At 38.4% G+C, this 23,929-nt stretch overlaps 1 protein-coding gene across 10 annotated transcripts in view; it reads right to left on the reverse strand.

The window, feature by feature from the left end:
• R3HCC1L (R3H domain and coiled-coil containing 1 like) overlaps window positions 1-23,093 on the reverse strand; it is an 80,044-nt gene extending 56,951 nt beyond the window's left edge. For 2 of the 10 annotated variants that reach the window (XM_032491136.1, XM_014559644.2), the window contains exons 1-2: window positions 22,969-23,091; window positions 8,980-9,079 (exon numbers count right to left, since the gene is read on the reverse strand). The gene's annotated coding sequence lies outside the window, so the exon portion shown is untranslated. Of the gene's footprint in view, window positions 1-1,908; window positions 2,101-8,979; window positions 9,080-18,956; window positions 18,959-22,633; window positions 22,763-22,953 lie in introns of those variants that run through there. The other 8 variants (XM_032491135.1, XM_014559643.2, XM_032491139.1 and 5 more) reach the window with 7 other exon arrangements.
• Between the last annotated feature and the right edge of the window lie 836 nt (window positions 23,094-23,929).

The raw sequence follows: 23,929 nt of genomic DNA on the forward strand, positions 1-23,929 counted from the left end.
GGAAAAATGAGACCCACTATTTCCACCCCACCAAAACCAACTCCAGCTGTTATTTCACAGCCATATCAGCAGAGCTAACAAGAATAGTTTCCATTCAAGCTGCCCACAGAACCTGAGTTACTCTGCTCTTCTCTCATTTCTTCCCCTCCCCAACTCCTCTGTAACTTACACACAACCACCTCACTCTGTTGTCCATCTTCCCCAACTGCTGCCCAACAATTCACAGGCTGTCACAGATTGTCAGCATTGTGTTTGGGGACTTGAGAAGTACCCCTGTGGGACAGCACAGTGTGTTATTACAGCATTTTCCCGGACACAATGTCACTCTTTATAGCCAGTTGCAAATTAGTTTCTTCTTAAAAAAAAAATAATACTCCTAATAAGACAGGTACAAGGAGATTTTAAATAACCAAGATTAAAACTCACTTTGGTGTGCTCTGAGATCTGGGTCGTTTCAGAGTCATGCACAATGAAATCCCATGCCTTGACTCACACAAGCCATGCACATCATCTAGGAACGTCTGAAGTCAGCTTTCTGATGCTAACAAAAGCAAAGAGACTACCAAAAATATATACATATCAAAAGAGAATCTTCCTTCTACTTTTTTCTGTGCCTATGGCTCCTCATCCTTAAATTCTATTTGATAGTACTTTAAGTTCAGCTCTTAACATCAACATTTACTTCTCACTATGTCTTTCTGTGCAAAACCATTTAAAAGAAAATTCTGAAAATCACCAGTATCATTTCATTATAGTTTCCATCCAATTTTTTGCCATGTGCTTCAGCAGCACACAAGTACAATTACCTTCTGACAAGCTGCTGTGACCTGACCCTCTTGTTACCACTAAAGGCTTCACCCTAAATATCAGCTTCCCAGTTGCCACTGGCTACACATGAGTGTCAGAAGCTGGAACAGACTGAAAATGTCATCACAGGATGTGGGAAAGAAAACCTCTCACAACATAACAGGTCATATCAACTTTCTAAGACTTCTTAGGAAAAAAAACTAATTAAAAATAATCACCTACAGAGGAACAGGTCAAGATGGCGTAGTAGTAGGACGCTCATGGCTCACCCTCTCCCACAGATACACCAAGACCCACATCCACGACCCACTCAGCCAAGCAGAGCACCTGCGGAACTCCAGCAGAACACTGTCCTCTACAAAAGACAAAAGACGCCAAAAATCTGGTAGGAGAAAGGAAAAAAAGAAAGACAAAAAGGCAAAACAGTGCGGGATGGGTCCCACGGGGAGAGAGTGGCAAAGGAGGACTGGCGCTCTTCGCTGGGTCTCCCCCCTCCAACGGAGAGGCCAGCTGGACGGAGGGGGAGCCTCTGAGGCTCAGATCTGTACGGAGCAGCCCTTGACCAACAGAACTAAGTTAAATGGGCACAGAGGGTCCCTGCGTCACCCAGCCCGAGACCAGAGCCGGGAGCTGGGGGCAGCGACAGGCTGCCCGAGCAGGGCGGAAGATGGAGACGGCTACCCGGGGGACTGCAGGGTGCTGCGCAATGTGGATGAGCGGGTGCACAGGGCAGAACAACCTGGGCCCTCCATAAAACAGCATGGCTGATGTGCCCTGGGGGGAAGGGTGCATACCCTCATCTCTGAAAACCCACGGAAGGTTTTCTGCGAGGAGAGGTGGGGCTCAGGCGCAGCCGCCATGATCCTTCAGCGGGTGACACCCAGGTGGGGGAGGGGGCGAAACGAGTCCACGCCTGGGGGCTCCGCAGCCACCTCAAAGGCCAGACAGTGACTTATTTGCAGCCGCAGTCAGATAGGATCCTTCCACCCCGGTGCCTCACAAAGTTTGCGCCGCCAGGACAAACAAGGAGCTGAGTTTGGGCATGGAGCAGGGGCGGGGCTGTTCAGCGGTCTTCCCAGGGGCCGCCTGCGGACCACCGACCTGGGGCAGAGCACGCTGCGGCGCAGAGCCGGGGAGCGACCGGCACCAGGAGACGGCGGGTGGCCCCCTGCCTTTCCAGCAGGAACTCTGTGCTGGGAGGGGGCGCGATCTGCTAGCCGACAGGCATTGGGAGCAGCATAGATGAGGGTGCCAACGGAGGGCCTCTGGAAACAGCAAGCTGAGTTCATGAAACACGCTGAAGACAGAAAGACTTCTCATTATGAGCACACAGTCTTCAGGAGAACACTCCCTCCCCACCCTTTTTTTTCTTTTTTTACTGTTTCTTACCATTGTATTTTCTATTACCTTTTTAATTTTCACTTTTTAAACAATTATATATCCTCCCAGTTTTAATCCCTTTTAAATTTTTCTTTTAAAATAATATTATTATTTTAAAAAACCCACGTCATGTCATTTTTATCTCTTGGTTTTGATCTCCTGTTATTGATTATACACAGGTTTCAAATATATTTTTTTCCTCTTTTCTCCTTTTTTAAAGGTTTTTAAGAGACATCTCAACCTGATTGCTATTCTGCTTCAACTTGATCTTCAATTATTCAATATACACTGTTTTCAAACCTTTTTTCCTCCCCTTTTCAAAATTCTCTCTTTATCATATCTTTATCTGTTCTACTTTTTATTACCTTTTTAATTTCTACTTTCTAAACAACTGTATATGCTTCTAGTTTTAATTCCTTTTCAAATTTTTCTTTCTAAACAATTACATATGCTTCTAGTTTTAATTCCTTTTTAAATTTTTCTTTTAAAGTAGTTACATTATTATTTTTTTTTAAAAGCCCACCTGATTTCATTTTCATTTCTTTTGGTTTTGATCTCCTGTTATTGACTATAAATAGGTTTCAAATATCGTTTTTTCATCTTTTTTCCTTTTTTTTTTTTAAGGGTTTTTAAAAAAGATGTCTCAGCTCAAATACTAGTCTGATTCAAACTGCTCTTCTATAATTGATTATACACTGTTTTCAAACCTTTTTTTCTCCCTCCTTTTAAAATTCTCTTTCTCCCTCCTTTTTTTTTTTTAAGTTTTATTCCAACATAGGCATTAGATAGATAAACAAATAAACTCCTTTAAGGACCACAACAGATAACTGATACTCCATAAGCCACAGTGCCAGAGAGATATCAGGAAGATGAAGAAGGAGAGAAACCATTCCCAATTAAAAGAACAAGAGAAATCCCCTGAAAGAACAATCAACAAAATAGACATTGATAGCCTACTAGATCAAGATTTCAAAAAAGGAGTGATCAAAGTATTGAAGGAACTAAAAGAGATATTGCTTAGAGATATAAAATATGTCAAAAATGAAATTGAATCTATAAAGAAAAGCCAAGTAAAATTGGTAAACTCACTGGCTGAGATGAGAACGGATCTAAAGGCTGTGCAAAGCAGACTAGATAATGCAGAGGAACGAATAAGTGACCTAGAAGACAAGACAACAGAAAGCACCCAATCAGAACAACTGCAAGATAAACAAATAAAAACAAATGAAAGCAACATAAGGGACCTATGGGATAATATAAAGCGTGCCAATCTTCGCATAATAGGGGTCCCAGAAGGGGAAGAAAGATCAAAGGGGATTGAAAAGGTATTGGAAGAAATCATGACTGAAAACTTCCCAAACTTAAAGAAGGAATCAGATATCCAAGTACAGGAAGTTCAAATGGTCCCAAACAGGAAGAACCCAAACAGACTCACACCAAGACATATCATATCAAGATGGCCAGAGTCAAGGATAAACAAATGATCCTAAAGGCAGCAAGAGAAAAGCAAAGAGTGAGTTACAAGGGAACCCCTATAAGGCTCTCAGCTGATTTCTCTACACAAACACTACAGGCCAGAAGGGAGTGGCAAGATATATTCAAAGTCCTGAATGAAAAAAAGATGCAGCCTAGGATACTTTATCCAGCAAGGCTATCCTTTAGGATAGAAGGAGAGATAAAGAATTTCACAGACAAGCAAAAACTACAAGAGTTTAGCAACACTAAACCCATGCTAAAAGAAATATTGACAGGTCTACTCTAAATAGAAAAGCAGCAGGATGCTACAGATATGAGAAACTCATAACTGGAAAGGTGATAACTCATGAATTACAAATAAAATAAACAGGAAATTGTAAAAGAAGATATCTAAATCATTAACAGTGGGAGAGGGGAGCAAAAAAATATGGAGTATTTTTTTCTTTCTTTTTAAAATTTTTTGTTTTCAGTAGGATGGGTTCGAGATATAGTAATGGGCTAACAGACTTACAGAAAAGGGTAACCACAAGCCAAGAACTTACAAGGGAGTCACAAAAACTAAATAAAATCCATGATAATACAAATGAAAATTACCAAACCACAAAAGGAAGAAGAAAGGAACAAAGAGGAAATACCAAATAAACTGCAAAGATAAGTTCAAAATGGCAATAAACACACATCTATCATTAATTACTGTAAATGTTAATGGACTAAATGCTCCAGTCAAAAGACACAGAGTGGCAGACTGGATAATAAAGCAAGAACCTTCAATATGCTGCATAAAAGAGACCCACTTTAGGGCGAAGGACACATATAGATTGAGAGTGAAAGGATGGAAAAGGATATTCCATGCAAATGGAAAATCCAAAAAAGCAGGCATTGCAGTACTGATTTCAGACAAAATAGACTTTAAAATAAAGGCCATAAAGAAAGATAAAGAATGACATTTTATACTGATTAAAGGAGTGATACAAGATGATGATATTACACTCGTTAATATATATGCACCCAATATAGGAGCACCTAAATACATAGAACAATTACTAACAGAGATAAAGGGGGATATTGATGGGAAGACAATCATAGTTGGAGATTTTAACACCGCATTATCACTAGACAGATCTTCCAGACAGAAAATAAATAAGGCAACAGAGAAACTAAATAATACAATAGAAAAATTAGATTTGGTGGATATTTTCAGAGCATTACACTCCCCAAAAATAGGATATACATTCTTTTCAAGTGCACATAGAACATTTCTAGGATTGATCATGTACTTGGGCACAAAAGAAACCTCAACAATTTTAAGAAGATAGAAATTATCTCAAGCATCTTTATTGACCACAATGCCATGAAACCAGAAATCAACAACAGAGAAACAAAGGAGAAAAAAAGGAAAGCATGGAGATTAAACAATATGCTATTAAAAAACCAATGGGTCAATGAGGAAATCAAAGCTGAAATTAAAAAATACCTTGAGACAAATGAAAATGAAAGCACAACCACACAAAATTTATGGGACACAGCAAAGGCAGTGCTAAGAGGGACGCTTATAGCGATACAAGCCTTCCTCAAAAAAGAACAATCTCAGATAAACAATTTAACCCACCAGCTGAGAGAACTAGAAAAAGAACAAAAAACCCCTAAAGGCAGCAGAAGAAAGGAAATTATAAAGATCAGGGAGGGAGGAAATAAAATGGAGATTAAAAAAACCAAAGAAAAAATTAATCAAACCAAAAGCTGGTTTTTTGAAAAAGTAAATAAAATCGACAAACCTCTGGCCAAGCTCACAAAGAAGAAAAAAGAGCACAAATTAGCAAAATAAGAAAGGAAAATGGAGAAAGTACAACAAATAAAATAGAAATACGGAATATCATACGAAGAGTATTATGAAAAACTATATGGAACCAAACTGGATAACCTAGAGGAGATGGACAAGTTTCTGGAAACATACAGTCCACCAAGACTGAATCAAGAAGAAACTGACCACTTGAACAAACCGATCACTAGAAATGAAATTGAAATAGTAATAAAAAACCTCCCTACAAATAAAAGTCCAGGACCAGACAGCTTCACTGGGGAATTCTACCAAATATACAAAGAACTCATACCAGTCCTTCTCAAACTCTTCCAGAGGATTGAAAAGGAGGGAATACTCCCAAACTCATTCTATGAAGCCACCATCACCCTGATACCAAAACCAGGCAAAGACACTACAAAAAAAGAGAATTATAGGCCAATATCACTGCTGAACATAGACGCCAAAATCCTGACCAAAATATTAGCAAATAGAATCCAACAGCACATAAAAAAGATTATACATCATGACCAAGTGGGGTTCATCCCAGGGACACAAGGGTGGTTCAGCATACGCAAATCAATCACTGTAATACATCACATCAACAAGAGAAAGGACAAAAAGCACATGATCATCTCAATAGATGCAGAAAAAGCATTTGATAAAATTCAACAGCCATTTATGATAAAAACTCTCACCAAAGTGGGTATAGAGGGAACATATCTCAATACAATAAAAGCTATATATGACAACCCTACAGCCAGCATAGTACTCAATGGTGAAAAACTCAAAAGCTTCCCACTAAAATCTGGGACAAGACAAGGATGCCCACTATCACCACTCCTATTCAACATAGTCTTGGAAGTCCTAGCCACAGCAATCGGGCAAGAGAGAGAAATAAAAGGGATCCAAATTGGAAAAGAAGAGGTAAAAGTGTCACTATATGCCGACTGACATGTTACTATATATAGAAAACCCTAAAAGGTCCACACAAAAACTACTAGAGCTGATCAAAGAATTCAATTCAGCAAGGTAGCAGGTTACAAGATTAACATTCAAAAATCAGTTGCATTCCTTTACACTAAAGATGAATCAACAGAAAAAGTAAAGAAACAATTCCCTTTAAAATAGCACCCAAAGTAATAAAATACATAGGAATAAATCTAACCAAGGAGGTGAAAGAATTATACACAGAAAACTATAAACCACTGATGAAGGAAATTAAAGAAGACTTTAAAAAGTGGAAAGATATCCCATGCTCTTGGATTAGAAGAATCAATATTGTTAAAATGGTCACACTGCCCAAGGCAATCTACAGATTTAATGCAATCCCTATCAAATTACCCAGGACATATTTCACAGAACTAGAACAAATCATAATAAAATTCATATGGAACCATCAAAGACCTAGAATTGCCAAAGCATTACTGAAGAGAAAGAAAGAGGCTAGAGGAATAACTCTCCCAGACTTCAGACAATACTATAGAGCTACAGTCATCAAGACAGCATGGTATTGGTACAAAAACAGACATACAGACCAATGGAACAGAATAGAGAGCCCAGAAATGAACCCACAAACTTTTGGTCAACTAATCTTCAACAAAGGAGGCAAGAATATACAATGGAATAAAGATAGTTTCTTCAGCAAATGGTGTTGGGAAAACTGGACAGCAGCATGTAAAGCAATGAAGGTAGAACACTCCCTTACATCATACACAAAAATCAACTCAAAATCAATCAAAGACTTAAACATAAGACAAGATACAATAAACTTCCTAGAAGAAAATATAGGCAAAACATTATCTGACATACATCTCAAAAATATTCTCCTAGAACAGTCTACTCAAGCAATAGAAATAAAAGCAAGAATAAACAAATGGGACCTAATGAAACTTACAAGCTTCTGCACAGCAAACGAAACCAGAAGTAAAACAAAAAGACAACCTAAGGAATGGGAGAAAATTTTTGCAAATGAAATCAACAAAGGCTTGATCTCCAGAATATATAAGCAGCTCATACAACTTAATAAGAAACAACCAAACAATCCAATCCAAAAATGGGCAAGAGACCTAAATAAGCAATTCTCCAAGGAAGACATACAAACGATCAATAGGAACATGAAAAAAATGCTCAGTATCACTAATTATCAGAGAAATGCAAATCAAAACTACAATGAGGTATCACCTCACACCAGTCAGAATGGCCATCATTCAAAAATCCACAAATGACAAATGCTGGAGAGGCTGTGGAGAAAAGGGAACCCTCCTACACTGCTGGTGGGAATGCAGTTTGGTGCAACCACTGTGGAAAACAGTATGGAGATTCCTCAAAAGACTAGGAATAGACTTACCAAAAGACCCAGGAATCCTGCTCCTAGGCATATATCCAGAAAGAACCCTACTTCAAAATGACACCTCCACCCCAGTGTTCACAGCAGCACTATTTACAATAGCCAAGACATGAAAACAGCCTAAATGTCCATCAACAGATGATTGGATAAAGAAGATGTGGTATATTTATACAATGGAATACTACTCAACCATAAAAACCAACAACATAACACCGTTTGCAGCAACATGGATGCTCCTGGAGAATGTCATTCTAAGTGAAGTAAGCCAGAAAGAGAAAGAAAAATACCATATGAGATTGCTCATATGTGGAATCTAAAACAAACAAACAAACAAAGCATAAATACAAAACAGAAACAGACTCATAGACATAGAATGCAAACTTGTGGTTGCCAAGGGGGCGGAGGGTGGGAAGGGATAGATGGGATTTCAAAATTGTAGAATAGATAAACAAGATTATACTGCATAGCACAGGGAAATATACACAAGATCTTATGGTAGCTCACAGAGAAAAAAATGTGACAATGAATATATATATGTTCAAGTATAACTGAAAAATTGTGCTTTACACTGGAATTTGACACAACATTGTACAATAATTATAACTCAATAAAAAGCGTTTAAAAAAATCACCTATCGAGCAATATTTTTAAAATTAAAATCAGTTTCACTGGTTATCTAAATATTTTTCACTTCTAAGTCCTTTGGTAGCATTAGCCATTCTGCTTTACAATGCTTTACTGAGGATTTAACTGACCATCTATTCTTCCCAAATCAGTTCACCAAATCCCTACAACACTGCATCTTTGCTGCTCCTTACAGGAATTACAGGGAAGATAGAGTTTGACAGGAAGGGCATTAATTCTCAATTATTACAGTTGAAAGAGACTAAAAAGAACAAAGCTAGTAATCCAAATTTGAGAACTAATTCCAATACTTAACCAATCCTTGTTCTCTCCACAACAAAAAAGAAAATTAACAATGATAGTGAATGGATGCAAGAGAATCTTCAAAAGACCCTGAAAGTCCTTCAGGATACTGCCACTTTCAAACTTGTTTCATATGAGAGGTGCAAAATAAAATGACACTAAAAGAAACAGAATATAAGCAAACAAATAGAGTAAATAAACAATATTTCCAAATATGCATAAGTATAGTTAACCAACTTACCAAATAAGTGACATTTATTTTTTGAATAATAAAGCTCTATAACACGCAGACTGTGAGGCAAATGGTAAAAAAGTTCCCTTCTGAGAGACAGCAGCCTCACCTGGAAAATAATAATAAAAGTTATTTTTATAAAAAATTTTCTTTGACACCTGTCTGTGTACTTAACTTTCATCATCTCATTTCATGAATACTAAGAGTTTAGCACAGTGATTTACCATAGAAAGTAAAATGAAAGTAAATATACACAAACAAAAATACTTTTTAGAAGCTCAACAACAAAGTAGAATAAGGAAATGTCATTTTCCCTCGTTCTCAGTCCTCTGAGAACTAGTCTGAGGGGGCCGAAACACCTATTAACTGCCAACAAAAAAGAGAGACATAAGAAACAACACAAATGATCAAAACAAAAAAGATGTTCAGCTTCTAGTCATTACTATAGTTCTAACTCTTAGGATGGCATATGGTGGATGTTCAATAAGAATACGCCGAATGGATAGCTGGCTGGCTGAATAAAAAACAAACCTCATCCTCGATGCCTACTGAAAGGGCCTAGAAGCAAGGACACTGACACCCAGCAGCAATGTGGATGTCTAGAGCCCAGATCCTGGCTTGTAAAGTCATTCTATACTAAAAAGAATCAGAGCTCTTTGAAGGAATAACTCATTTCAGGACTCAGGCTGGGAAAGTCCAAGATAAGCCTAGAACAACTTATGGTAAAAAGTGCGGAAATGTGAGCAAGGCAAAAGGAGACAGGAATCAGCCTGAAGGGGGCTCCTTCTGGCCAAGTCAGGAACAGGGTCAAAATAATGATTAGGAACCATCATGAAAATGATTCAGGCAGAAATCACAAATGGATACTAAAACTAGCAAGTAAAAGTTCAAGGAGTAACAGGATATTTATAAAGTCCGAAAGTATTTTTTCAAAGATACCTCTAAATTACAAATGAAATGTGGATGTACTTAATCCCACTGAACCGCACACTTAAAAATGGTTAACATGATACATTTTATGTTATGCATATATTACCATCAAAAAAATTATAAAAGGAAAAAAATTATAATTTTACCCTGGAAAACCTGGCAGATACTACCTTAATGAAATGATCCAAGATCACATTACTAATATTTCAACATCCTGTGCCCCTTGACATGATGCCATGGGAAGCATAATATAACTTCTGTGGTACTCCTGTTAGAAATGGATAACCTGAATCCAATCATGAGAAAACATCAGATAAAACCAACTTAGAGGCATCCTACAAAATAACTGGCCTGTATTCTTCAAGCATGCCAATGTCATGCAAAAACTGAGGAAATGCTCCAGATTAAAGGAAACTAAAGAGACGTGACAACTGAATACATTCCACGAGCTGGAATTTTCTTTTGCTATAAAAAAAAGTACATTTCTGGGACAATGGGTGAAATTTGAAAAAGTCTGTAGACTACATAATAATATTAAATCAATGTTAATTCCCAGATTTTGACAACTGTACTGTGCTTACATAAAGGAATGTCCTTGTATTTAGAAAACGCACTCTGAAGTATTTAGGTATACAGGGGAAAAGGTCTACACCTTATTCTCAAATAGTTCAAGAAATAAATACTGGAGGATGGAGGGAAGAGGGAGAGAAAGGAAATATAGTACAGTGTGAACATTTGGGTATCTGAGTGAATTTTTTCTACATTCTTGTAATTTTTCTGTAGTCTGAAATAATATGAACACAAACAGAAAACATGTTAGCACAGTACCTGACACATAGCCTGCAATCAAATAAATTGTAGCTATTAGATGTTTTTAATATTTAAACTGTGTAACAATAAAGTTTTTTTTTTAAAGACATAAATCAACAAGAATGGAAAGAGCAGTAGAGGAGAAAAAAAGTAACAAAACTTTGGAAGTTGGATCATATACAAATGAATGCTAACTGTATACCAACTCCTTGAGAGCCAGATTCCAACCCAGCAGTAGAGAGAGCTGAGACTCAACCCAATTTACAACCAGAAATTCAGACAAGGGTAAGGAACTGCTGGGACCACCTCTGGAACTGGAAGTGAAATGGGGAAGGAGCACTGGATGAAAGCTGTTTGAGAAGCAGTTACAGCCTTTGACCCCCTTCTCCCTGAAAAAAACTTGAGGTTATTTCTGCATAACGTAAAACAGATGATCTCTGGTCTGGGGGACTGACAAGAAGTGCAAACGTCTTTAAAACTGGGAAAGTAAGTGAACATACTGAACACTATGCTCTATCATCCCCACTCCCAACCCCATCCCACACACCAGCTCCCAGAAATATGTGAACTGTTCTAGACTGAAAGGGCCCTCCAAGTACCTACAAATATCCAGCACAGCATAAAAACAGACACAGACCCACACCAAAGCACATCATCATGAAATTTCAGAGTACTGGGGACAAAGAAGAGATCCAACAAGCTTCCAAAGAGAGGATCCACAAAAGATTCGTGTTAGCAAAGGACTTCTAAATAGCAACAGAGGACAAGGAGAAAGTAACCATGCTTTCAAAATTATGAAGAAAAATATTTCCAATCTAGAATTTTACACTCGCCCAAACTATAATAAAGTATGAAGACAAAAAAAAAAAGAGAGGGAGAAAGAGAGAGGAGGGTATAGCTCAGTGGTAGAGCAGCATGCTTAGCATGCACGAGGTCCTGGGTTTAATCCCCAGTACTGCGCCAAAAAAAAAAAAAAAAAAGACATTTTGACATGGAAAGGTTCAAAAATTACCTCCCATATTCTTTCTTAGAAAATTACTAAAGGATTGAGAATTTAAAGTTCTCACAAATTTAGGAAAAGACTGATTGTTCATAGCCTTGGTAAAGTTACCAGAAGAACCAGTTTTAAATCTATTTAATTGATAAGGATAGTTTATCAGCAGGCATTCTTTTATAAACCAACCAATCAGGGACAGATTTATTCCAATAAACACACCCCTGAGTACCAATCAATCAACAATGTCACTCAAGTAACTATGCTTCTACAGATAACGTTAATCCAGTCCCACCTCTTAAAAACTCCCTGAACTCCACCCTCCCCTCAAACACCATAAGATTAACAATCTGTTTTATTTAGACTGTGCCTGATCAGATATTCTAGAGGGTTAGTGACATCCTTTGACCCCAAACTAGGAAATAAATCAAAGCAAAGACATAGGATATGGAAAACAGGATATTCAACATAAGAGAGCAGTGAAGGAATACTGCTGAATGGGAATTCCAGGATGCTAACTGTGAACCAGAAGCAGAAGGCAACCAATCCAGATTAAAGTTTTACAGCAGAGACAGGCATGCTGAAGGCAGTCATCCCTAGTCTCTCTGCCATGTACCATCTTTTTAACACAACCCAACTACTAGAGGATGTGCGCCACTTAAGCAAGAGGGTAAATGAAGAATGAAGAAGATAAAAGTTCCAACAATATTGAGAATCATACCCAAAAGGAAAGAAAAATCTAAGGATGACAACAAAGGAAATTATCCCAGGAAAAAGAGCCATGCAGCAGGCCTAGTAGTAGGCTCAGACAGGAGAACAAGGGAAGTCTCCAGAAGAGAAATTTCCAAGAATTTTTCTAAAATGCAAAGAACTGACAGATTACTGTGACTGGCCTTGTGGAAAACTGCACTTAGAGACTACTATTTAAGACATTGTCAGCAAATAAAATTTGCACAGGCATAATAACGTAAACAGTAAATATATGATTTAATCAAATGTCCGTAACATAAATTGGGAGGCTAGGGGAGAAGTAGCAGTAGTGATGGTGGTTTAAGAATAGTAAAACTTCCTCTATCATAACAGAAACTCAACATATAATGAATAAATTGGTGAATCAAAAGACAGCATTATACACATATTATTTTAAAACATGGAGATATGTAAATGACAGAAGAAACAGCTTAAGGAATTAAAAGTGACTACCTTTATGGACAGGGCTAGAGAAAGTGGGGAGGAAGTAGGACAAGAACTATTCACTATATATTTGTTATATTGTTCATCATGCAAAAATAAACAAAATATTTTCAACTGAAAAGAACAAAAACCCTAGAGAAAACATTCACCTTTTTTGTTAGAAGACATTGGTATTTCCAACACTGAAAGCACATAAACATATAAAACATAGAAGCTTTAAAAATTAAAAAAAAAAACTTTAAAGCAAATAATTACCAATTTAGTGAACAGAGAGAATTCAGTCACTATAATACTAGGAAGACTGTAGGTCTGACCTTACTTACAAATCCATTAATGATAAGGAGAGTGAAAATTACACATTTAATTCAATTTGCTCATTTATCTACTTTGGGAAGTACGATTAACAGCAGTGAGAGAGAGCAGTAACGTAAAAGGACAGAGACAGATTAAAAGCATTGGCCCAAAACAACCAGATTGGAGAGTGGATAGAAGGTAAAAAGAGAAGCTTAAAAAAAACTTCAGAAAGATATCCAAGGCTTATTAATTACCAATTTTATTGCACACTGTTGCCATCTGAAGTAATTTTGATCACTAATGTCAAACGAGGATATATATACATAATGTATATATACATATAGATATCATACACGTGCATACATATACATACATACCCATAATCTTTTTCCTTATAAGAGACTGACAATCCTACTTAAATGGGGATTCATGAAGGGATTACACCCTAAAAACAAAGTACTGTTGATGCAATCTGATAAGAGTAGTTTCATACTCATAGTTTCATAAATTCAGAAACTCTATCAAGGATTACCAATATGAATGAAACTATCCTACAGACAATTAACTCTGTTATCTACCCTATATTCTTCATGTAGCAACACTTGGATTATCTTTATTGTTCCTGTCCTTTTTCCCCAGGCACTGACCATCCAAAAGAGTCTACATTTCCCAACATCTCCTACAGAAAGATGTGGCTATGTGACCAATGGAATATGAGCAGAAGTGGTACATATAACTTTCAGGAAGTAGCCTTTAAGGGAGGGAGATGTGTTCTTCTCTTCCTCCTGTCTGTTGGTTCAAATGTGGATGAAAAGGCTGAAGCTCCAGTAGTCATCACAGACCATTCAGCGACTCTGGAAAAGAATGAAGTCCATGCACAGTGGAGCAACAACATGACACCATGATAAACCGTAACAGTCCTAGACTACTGGAATTCGTGACATCAAGAGAAATGAACTTCCATCATGCTTAAGTCTCTGTTATTTGGTTGCAACCAAATCTAATCCTAATTAACATAACCTCTATACTAATGTACACTCTTTTTTTCCTTTCTTTCTCTAAACAGTCTTCCACTGCTCCTTTGCTGGCTCCTTTTCTGCCTCCTCCTCCCTTACTATGAGTATTCCCCAATATTTCATCTTTAGTCTTTTCTGCTCTTCTCCTACTAAGTTCTAGGTCAAACATTCATTACAAAAAAATAAAAAGACCCTCATTTCTATATGTCTGATCATTTATCTGAGCTCTAAGTTTATCTCCAGCTGTCTATAATTCCATTTGTACAAGACATAACTGAATAAGAACATTAGTGATTTTTAAAATAAAATAGATAAACAAAGTGGTGGTGGCAGGAATAGTAATAGTTGTTGTGATAGCAATAGCTAATATTTACTGAGTTCTTAATATTTGCCAGGCATTGTTCTAAGAGCTAATCCTCACAATAATCCTATGAAGTAGGAAGTACTATCACCACCCTCATTTCAAAAATGAGGAAATTGAGACCCGAAACAAGTTGAGTAACTTGCTCAAGATATAGAACTAATGTACTAAAAGATTATTCAACCTAGGCTCCAGAACCCACTCTCTTAACTAGTGTGCACTAGCACATTTTCTAAGGATGCTATCACAGCTTAAGACTTTTTAAGTTTGTCCTCAGCAACCACGATAGTTATTTAAATATCCACCATGGTAATATATTTTATGCCTCTGCAGATTAATTTTTAGGAACTGTTGAACAGCACTTAGAAATAAGCATGGTAAATAAGATGAATGATCAAGAAAGATAATACTCTTGGGCACAAAAGATATGACCGTAAAGTGATGAGATTGGTTTTCTTGTATGGCTCTATTGGTTCTGAAAGCCGTTCCAAAAGACAAATTCCAAAGACTGTTTATTTGCTAGAGTAACTGCCTGGTCTTAAAAATGGATTACTTTAAAAGGGACAGCATTCATTTATATTATTAAGTTCTTTATTTTTAAAGCACCAGATTTTTTCAATTACCACTGAAATTATCTAATAACTAAAACTTATATTAGTAGTTGAACTCATTATGTTTCTCCCTAGACCTACCTGAGATCCTTTCCGAATGTCACTATCAAGACACCACAATACACCTGATTTGCCAGGCTCAAAACTTTGAGGTAGTCTGACTCTTTCAGCTCTTCTAACCCCATACTCACTGCTCTTACTCCACAAAAGCTATCATGTTTTCTATTTCCACATTATTCCATGACTGTCCTACTGAAATACCCGAAAGCCACTCCCTAACTTGAGGTTATCCCACAAAGCTGCCAGGAAAGCCTTCCTCAAACGCTGTTTTCATCATATCACTTTCAACAAAAATATTATCACCTATAGGATCAAATCTAAGTTCTTTAGCCTAGCCTTCAAAGCTTCCCATTAATTCTTCATCATCCCTATAGACACGTAAACCTAACAAATCGCATCTCTTTACTACTCATCATCAGTAAAATCATACCTTCCATTTGTGCAATATTGTTAGAATACCCTTTTTGTCTCATTCAGTTCACATATTGTACTTTTTTGCTTCTAACTTCTCATCACTCTATTGAATTTTCTTCTGTCCTCTCCAGTAAATCTGTCATTCTATCACTTCCTCTTCCATGACGCCTTAATAACCTCATGTAGATACTGCTATATTTTGCATTCCTCAAAATACAGTTCATCTAGTAGTAGAATGAAAAGAATCACAAAGATTGACCAGACTATGTAACAGAATAGAGAGCCCAGAAATAAACCCACGCTTATATGGTCAATTAATCTATGACATTGGAGGCAAGAATATACAATGGAGAGAAGATAGTCTCTTCAATAAATGGTGTTGGGAAAACTGGACAGCTACATGCAAAAGAACATTACTAAACCACTTTCTTACACCAAATACAAAAATAAACTCAAAATGGATTAAAGACTCGAATGTTACACCTGAAACCATAACTCCAAGAAAACATAGGCAGTATGCTCTTTGACATCAGTGTTAGCAATATTTTTTTGGATCTGTCTCCTTGAGCAAGGGCAACAAAAGCAAAAATAAACAAATGAGACTACATCAAACTGAACTTTGTTTCTTTCCTGATTTTCCAAATTTTCATACTACTAACATTTAACCGATTATTTGCAAAATAAGGCTGTTGAATTTTAAAAAGGGACAGAACAAAGCCCAAGTATAGAAACTGACCAACTTGCAAACTGGGTTGAAAAGAGACATAAGATCTTGTTCAGAGTATTAAAGTCAAGAAAATAACTTAAAACGGCTTTGAGTTTAAAAGTCTTTATAAGTTTGGTATAATTTTTTAACTAAATTAATAAAAACACCATTAGCATTAATAATATTCAATAGGACACTTATTTGCTGACATTCAAAAAGTGACACTGTTTTATTAACTCATTTTTGAACTATTTCCCAGTCTAATAACTGCTTGTGACCAACTGTCTTTCCCAAAGATGGCACCTATCTCCTCTTCCTCTACCCGTAATACTTTTCTTAAAATGTGACTCTGACACTCCTCCTGTGAGAAGTGTAACCACTGCTCTCTCTTTGAATCTGGCAAGATTGTGTCATAGAGTGACTTCCAAGGCTAGGTCACAAGAGGCAACAGAGCTCCTACTTGGTTCTCCTGGGGTGCTTACTCTTAGAAAACAGCCACCACCACACTGTGAAGAACTCCAAATCAGTCTATGTGGAGAGACTGTATGCAGGTGTTCTGGGGGACAGCCAACATCAACCATGAAGTACATCAAGTGAAGGAGTCTCCAGATTCTAGTTCCCAGCCACAAATTCGCCACCAGTTTTCTTTCTAGGTAAGGTCATCTCCACACTGCCCTATCTGAATTCTGACAGAATTCACAGCACAATAAAATGGTTGTTTAACATCACTAAGTTTCAGAGTGGCTTGCTACATGACAAAAGCTTACCAGAAATAGCCCTCCTTTTCTACTTCAGTAACTTCACATTAAGCATACACATATACACAAGGCCTAAAATCAAGCTTTTTCAACTTTAAGAAAGATCCCATCTGCCAGTGAGAAATTGGACAGGCTTGTTTAAATAAGACAGTTTCTACTTAGGGAACTTAACAATTCACCTCAAATATATTCTAAGTACTTACTATATGTAAGACACTTTGTTAGTCTAAAACACAGAGATGAATAACATATAGTCTGGATATTAAGCCAATCCAGGGAGGGAGGAAATAAAAATAGGTATATAAATACTGTAGTTTTTGGAAATATGTAAGTGCCAAGATAGGTGTATAAAGTTTACTCCACCACGAAGAGTTAAGTTAAAAATGATTTTGGACCTATAAACAGCTTTTTTGGTTCCTTCAGGAAAGTAGAAGAGCTTAAATGCCTTAAAACAAAAAAAGACGAAGAAAACATGATAAATGTGGGCCTCGTTATGTGCTGCTTAGCTTGTGAGATTATGAGTGTCTGCTGTTCTTTAAATTCTTCTGTATTTTCCAAGTTTTCTACAGTAAGCATATATTAGATTTTTTGAGAAGAAAATATTTCTAAAAAAGAAAATAATCATTTTATTTAATTTTCTAAAATGTGTTTAAACTACACTATGACGGGGGTCAAGTAAGTTAAAAAGATCTGTAACACAAAAGTTGGCTTGGTGTTTGTATGTTGAATAAGCAAAACAAGGTTAGTATTTAAGGGAAAATTTTAGTGTAATAAAAACTGGAATAAACATTTACTATTAATATCTGCTTTTCTTCCCTTTCCTAGCTAATTACAAATATTTACAAGATCTCCCCAAATAACAGACAAAAACTAACTCAATAAGGTCCCCATCTCTTGGTCATGCTCTCCTGGCTGGTCCCTCTCTGTTTCTCTGTCTCCTTCCCTGCATCTGTCGGTCATTTCTAAGTCAGCCCTTTTCTCTCTATCTCTGATTACCCTTCTTTCTAACTCTGACTGCCTTTGTCTGACTGTCCCTCTTAGCATTGCCAACATCCCCTGTCTCTGACTGACCCTCACTCTCCGCCTTTCGTGTATGTATTCCTCTTTCTGTCTTTCCCCTAGTTACCTACCCCAATGTGTGTGTTTTCCTCTCTTGGACTCTGCCTTTCTGTCAGTCTCTCCCCTACAGTTACTTACCCCATTTCCAAGACATTCTTGTTAACTTTTCCCTCTAAACTTTACAAACAAGCAGGGGTTGGTATTACTAACCCTATTTTTACAGATGATTAGAAAACACAAACAGGACTACTGAGTGGTGAAGATTTAAAGCCAAGTGCTTCCCTTCTATCTTTAATACTCTTCTGGTAGTCCATGGCAAAGAACTTGAAACAGCCCAAATGCATGCCAGTATTAACACTACACATATTTTTTTTCTAAGAGGTAAATCTCATATTAAGGAGTGCCACAAACCATTTGCCCGTATTTTTGTCACTGCCCCAAGTTAAAGAGTCATGAACTGTCAGCCATTTGCCCATTCCAGAAATCCATATTATCATATGCACAGGCTATCTGGGAACCTCAGAATACTAGACATCAAAACCTACTGTATCCAACAGTGCTTCTGTTTTATCCTTAGTCAGAAACCAGCGATGTTTGACATTAAGAAAATTAAAAAGCTACAAGAGGGACAACAAATATTCATGAAATTGAGGAGTGAATTTGAAGAATGAAAAACTATACAGAGGGCCAGCAAGAGATTGAAAAATGCACACCACAGACTGGGACAACTGGTCCACGTTTTACTGGGAGAAGAAAATCCTCTCCAAATGCAGGCTTACCGCTGCAAAGCAACACCCTGTAACTTCTCTTCTATCTAAACCTCTGCCAACTGGAATTTCTCTGTAATTCAGTAGTTTCTTAGGAGTTACCCAGGCTTCATCCACCCTGCTGGGCTCATTAGCAGAGAACTCTATAAATGTTTTCCCTACTAGCTAAGAGCACATTTTCTAGTGGGTGGCATAGTAGAAGTAGGGTTCTCTTTCAAGACATGAATAGCCTAGTCCCATTTCTCACTTCTGTGAGTGGGAAATCTGCAATGAATACAATTCAACAACTAAAAGAAACATCTAAACTACAGTTCAGGTTAGTGACTGTCAAAGATCATCCTACAGGTCACCAGTTTCATACACAGTGTGAGGGCTACCCTTGTCTTTATATAGGTTTATAATTAAAAATCTATACTTTTACTTCTGGCACTAGTTCATTTACTTGTATTATGTCTAATGACTGCAAGAGTGCCGAATCATTCATTCTGGTGAGGTATTTTGTGAACAGTTAGCTTACAAAGCCAATGAGAACAGAGTTACAGATTCAAACATATTCGCCAATTAGCTTTGCTGTGTTTCAGGGTTCCAAGGTCACAGTCAACAAACTTAACCTTGGCTACCAAAAAAACAAACTGATCATGTAAACCATTAGAGAATGAATATATATGTTTATATTCATGACTATCAGAAACATATAATAATAAAAATTGAATATAATAATAATAAAACCACCTATCTTTACTAAGTCTGGCTAGTACATGCCTCATTCAAATAATCTCTAATCTTTTCAGAAATGCAGGGTTGGTATTATCATCTGTTTTAAAGATGATGAGAAAATGAACTCAGAATGATTATACGAACCAAAGTCACAAAACTATTAAGTAGCAGAGCCTGGATTCAAACCTTTGTCTGACTCCAAAGTTTAGGTTATTCCCATAATACCATATGGTCTCTCCAGAGCATGCCTGAGGGACACAGGACAATCAACAAAATGTTCCTACTCAGAACTATTCAGCACAGTCATTACTAACTAAGCATCCACTATGTACACTCTAATGCTATAGCTGAGAATGCGTCTACCTTCCAGTAACTCCTTTTAAGTAAAAAACAAGTCAAGGAAAAAAAAATGTTTACAACATAAAGGAAAAAATAACACATTATAACACACAAAGTAGATTCTAATGGAAATGTCTACTGTCATAGTTTATACACAAGTCAGTAGTGAAAAAATAGTTATCTTGCTGATTCTTAACTAAAGGTAAGGAAGAAATTGGCAAAGTGGAGCCAGGGGATAACATATCAAAAAAGAGAGTAAAGGAAACATTTCCTAAACATCTGCATCTTCAGACATCTTGTAGTCAACACAGAATTTTAAGTAAAAATGTAATTCTTAACCCTAAGACTTTGCTTTGACCAACAAATCAATTTTCTGTATTAGGTTTTCCTCCTGGTTTCTCTAAACTCCGACTCCTTGCAGATACACACACACACACCAATGCCATCAGCACCAGTCTTACTAAGAGTTTCCACTTTCAAAAATATGCGGGTTTCCTAATCTTCTGGACTCTACCCATGAGACTGAATTTTTAGGGTTAAACAGTCTGGGAAAGAAAGAGAGAGAAAAGAAAGAAAGAAAGAAAAAGAAAGAAAGAAAAGAAAGGAAGGAAGGAAGGAAGACAGGAAGGAAGGAAGGAAAAGAGAAAAAGGCAGGGAGGGTGATGAACTAACAAAAATGCTCTATAAAACTCTGCCCTAGTCAATAGTCAATATCTAACTCATAAACATAGATAATTGTTCTGCTATAAGCTACAATGTACAGAGAGAAAACTGCACTCTTACTAAAGGTTATAGAAATGAAGCACCAGTCTAATAGCACACCCTAACAACAATCTTTTCACAAGAGCATTTTAGAAAACTCTAAAAGTGACAAACAGCCTAATATAATCTTTTATATAAAATGCAATAGCTTAAAAAAAAAAAAAAAAGGACCCGCAATCTGAGCACTTCTATTTACAGGTTTGGTTTTTAAGTTTATGGGTTAAGGATAAGTATTCTCATTTTACAAACAACAACAACAAAATGGAATCTCAAGAAAATACTTTACATAAAATTATCATCATCATTTTTTTACCATCATCAGTCATCAACTACACCAGCAAAAAAATAATGAGCAGGTTCTCACTCCAGGCACTGTTTTATAGTCACATCTCATTTAATCCTTGTAGACACCTTGTGAGGTAAATGCTATTATCTCCACTTTAGAAATTCGTGAACAGGCTTAGAGAGGTCAAACAGTTTGTCAGAAGTCATAAACTATATGCTGCAGCATTAGGATTTAAACTCAGATTTCTTAAGCTTTGTACATTCAATGAAATCACTGTACTGCCATCCTCTATAAGAATCACAGTCAAGTATTTGTCAACCAATGATTTCAGAATACATGTTAAGATTGCCTAATTACTACACCTCCAAACCCATAAAAAGTTGACTGTGAAATCCCCACTCTTTACAAGGTGAAAAATAAGACAAAAAGCCAACTGCTTTGAGTCTCAGAGTTGAAATGCCATAATAGAAAGCAGACTGGAATATTGGCTGTTTATACTCTGAATTCTATGAGGAAACACAGGCTCCTACCTCAAATACCTAGGACAGGTGAAAGTAACCCCAGCATTTCTTATTTCAGCTAGTATACACACAAACTTAGCGGGACTGTGTTAGAATAAGAGCTAGGTTTAGCATAAGTAGAATTCAAAAAGGATTTTGAAAAAGACACGAGATCAGCTTGAGACAGGCATTAGCTTTGCACCACATCCGAAGAACATTGTTTTCTGGCGTACTTGTACCTGTGTAGTGCTGCAGAAAGGATGGTTGTAACAAAGCAAGAGGGGAGCAAGCCTATGTGTGTTTGCTGGTAGGAGGGAAGCGTCCAAATTCTGGTGGACCTTAAAACGTAGACGAAGTTTAAAACTGACTCCACAGGTGATAGGAACCTAATGGCACCTCTTCACCCTGAATGTAGCCTAAGAATATTTGCATGGCTCACATTCGTCTCCAAAGACACTTTCCCCTTACTTATTAACTCACTTGACCTTCATAAAGATCACAACCCTGTTTATGATCAAGTTCATAAAGACACGAATGTGTTATAAAATTCAACTGACCTGAGCTGGAGACAAAAAGATAGTAAGGTTGTTATATTTGAAATCTGCTTTCTCACATATATCGCTTTTGCTGGACCCCACAACACTGGAGGGCAGGTAGGCCAAATTACCTCCTGCCCTCCCATCACCTCCATCTTTCAGATAGGGAAACTGAGGCTACAGTAAACGGGCTACAAAAGCTCATAGGTCCAGCAAGTGACGCGAAACTCCTCTCAGGGAATCAGATTCCAAATTCCGGGCTTCTTCCTTTATTTAACCCTGAGAGGCGTCTTTACTGATAAAGAAAACTTTAATAACTGGACTTGGAGTTTTCCCGAGGACGGCGCAATAAAACCAGGAAATACACCCTCCAGTATAGACTGCTCACTCCCAGCCCATAGCCCGGGGCTCCCAAGCAGCGGAGCGCACTCGCTCCAGAGGCTCGCGCCCCAGACCGCCCGCAGCCCCGAGTCGCCTCTGGCGGGCCCCGTGGCCCAGAGTCCTCGTACCCTTGAGAGCTAAGTGGGTCGCCACGTCCCCGCTCAGTACCTGTTGAAACACAGGGAAGGGACGGCCCCTCCGCAGGGAGTTTTTGGAGCGACGGCCCAAAGCGGGCACGCATCCCTGGGAGGGGAAAAAAGGCCTTGATAGGGTCCCCCGCAACCCAGGGCCCGCAGGGGTCGAAGGGCGGCACCTTCCCAATAACCTCCGCCCCAGGCTGGGACCGGCCCCGCGCGTCACGTGAGGAGAAAAATACCGGTAACAAGCAAAACGGAAAGGAAACTTGTCCCAAGTGTGAGGGGAGAAATAGAGGCTATGAGCACCAGCCTGAGGTGCGGAGGGAGGGAGGGAGGGAAGGACAGGGTCACGGGGCGGCTTGTTACCGAGGGCGCCGTGTTACCGAGGGCGCCGTGGCTCTCCGCTTCCGCCGCCTCCTCGAAGATCTTGCTCTTCCGCTTGCGCCGCTGGGGCGCGAGCCAGGCCTCGGCTCCGCCCCCCCCCCCCGGCGCCGCGGGGCCTTCTGGGGGCTGTAGTCCCGGCGAGGCCCTGCCCACGAGGGCAGTCACCTGGGGGCGGGGTTGGTAAAATGGCGCGGGCGGGGAGATGTTTGCACTTCTGCCTGCTCCACCCTCCCCTTTCCTCTCAGCTATAAACGTGCTTCAGTCTCCTCACATCCTGCTCAGTCGTACCATCCTTCCCCTTCCCTACCCAGCCAGGTTTCCTTGAAAAGGGTAAACTCGCTGTCTCCACTTACTGCTTTGTCCTCTGCATGGCATCTTCTACCCCCACAGAAAGTGCCATGTTGCCATCACTGCCCTTGTTTCCAAACTCATTGGAGGCATTTTCAGGTCGTTTAACTTAAGCTTTAGGTAACATTTGAGGCTGTTGGACATTATCACTTATTTTCTGACACTCTTTAAGTTTTCTTCTTCTTCTTCTTCTCAGGTCATTCTCAGTCCCTAAGAATTCTTTTTCTAACCTGCCTCTTAAGTATTAGTGTCCTCCAGAGTTCTTGGAGAACACAAATATTTAAGTGTCCATTCATGTCCCACAGGCATCTCAAATGTAGCAACTTCAAAAGTGAACTCTCCCGTCCTCCCTATTCACTAAGATTCACTCCAGCCTTCAACTAGATTCCTCCCTCTGTCTCACTTTTTCTCCCACTCATGTCCAAATTGCCACCAAATGGTGTAGATTCTATGTCCTGAGGATCTCTTGAATCTGTTCCCTCTTCACAGCCGCTGCCACCCGCTCCTCATTTCTTACCTGATTGCTGCATGAGCTTCCTTACTGGTCTCGACACTTCTGCACTCTGAGAAATACTCCCTACTGCCATCAGGCCCC

The sequence above is a fragment of the Camelus ferus genome, chromosome 11, assembly GCF_009834535.1.
Source record: "Camelus ferus isolate YT-003-E chromosome 11, BCGSAC_Cfer_1.0, whole genome shotgun sequence".
Lineage (NCBI taxonomy): Eukaryota > Metazoa > Chordata > Mammalia > Artiodactyla > Camelidae > Camelus > Camelus ferus.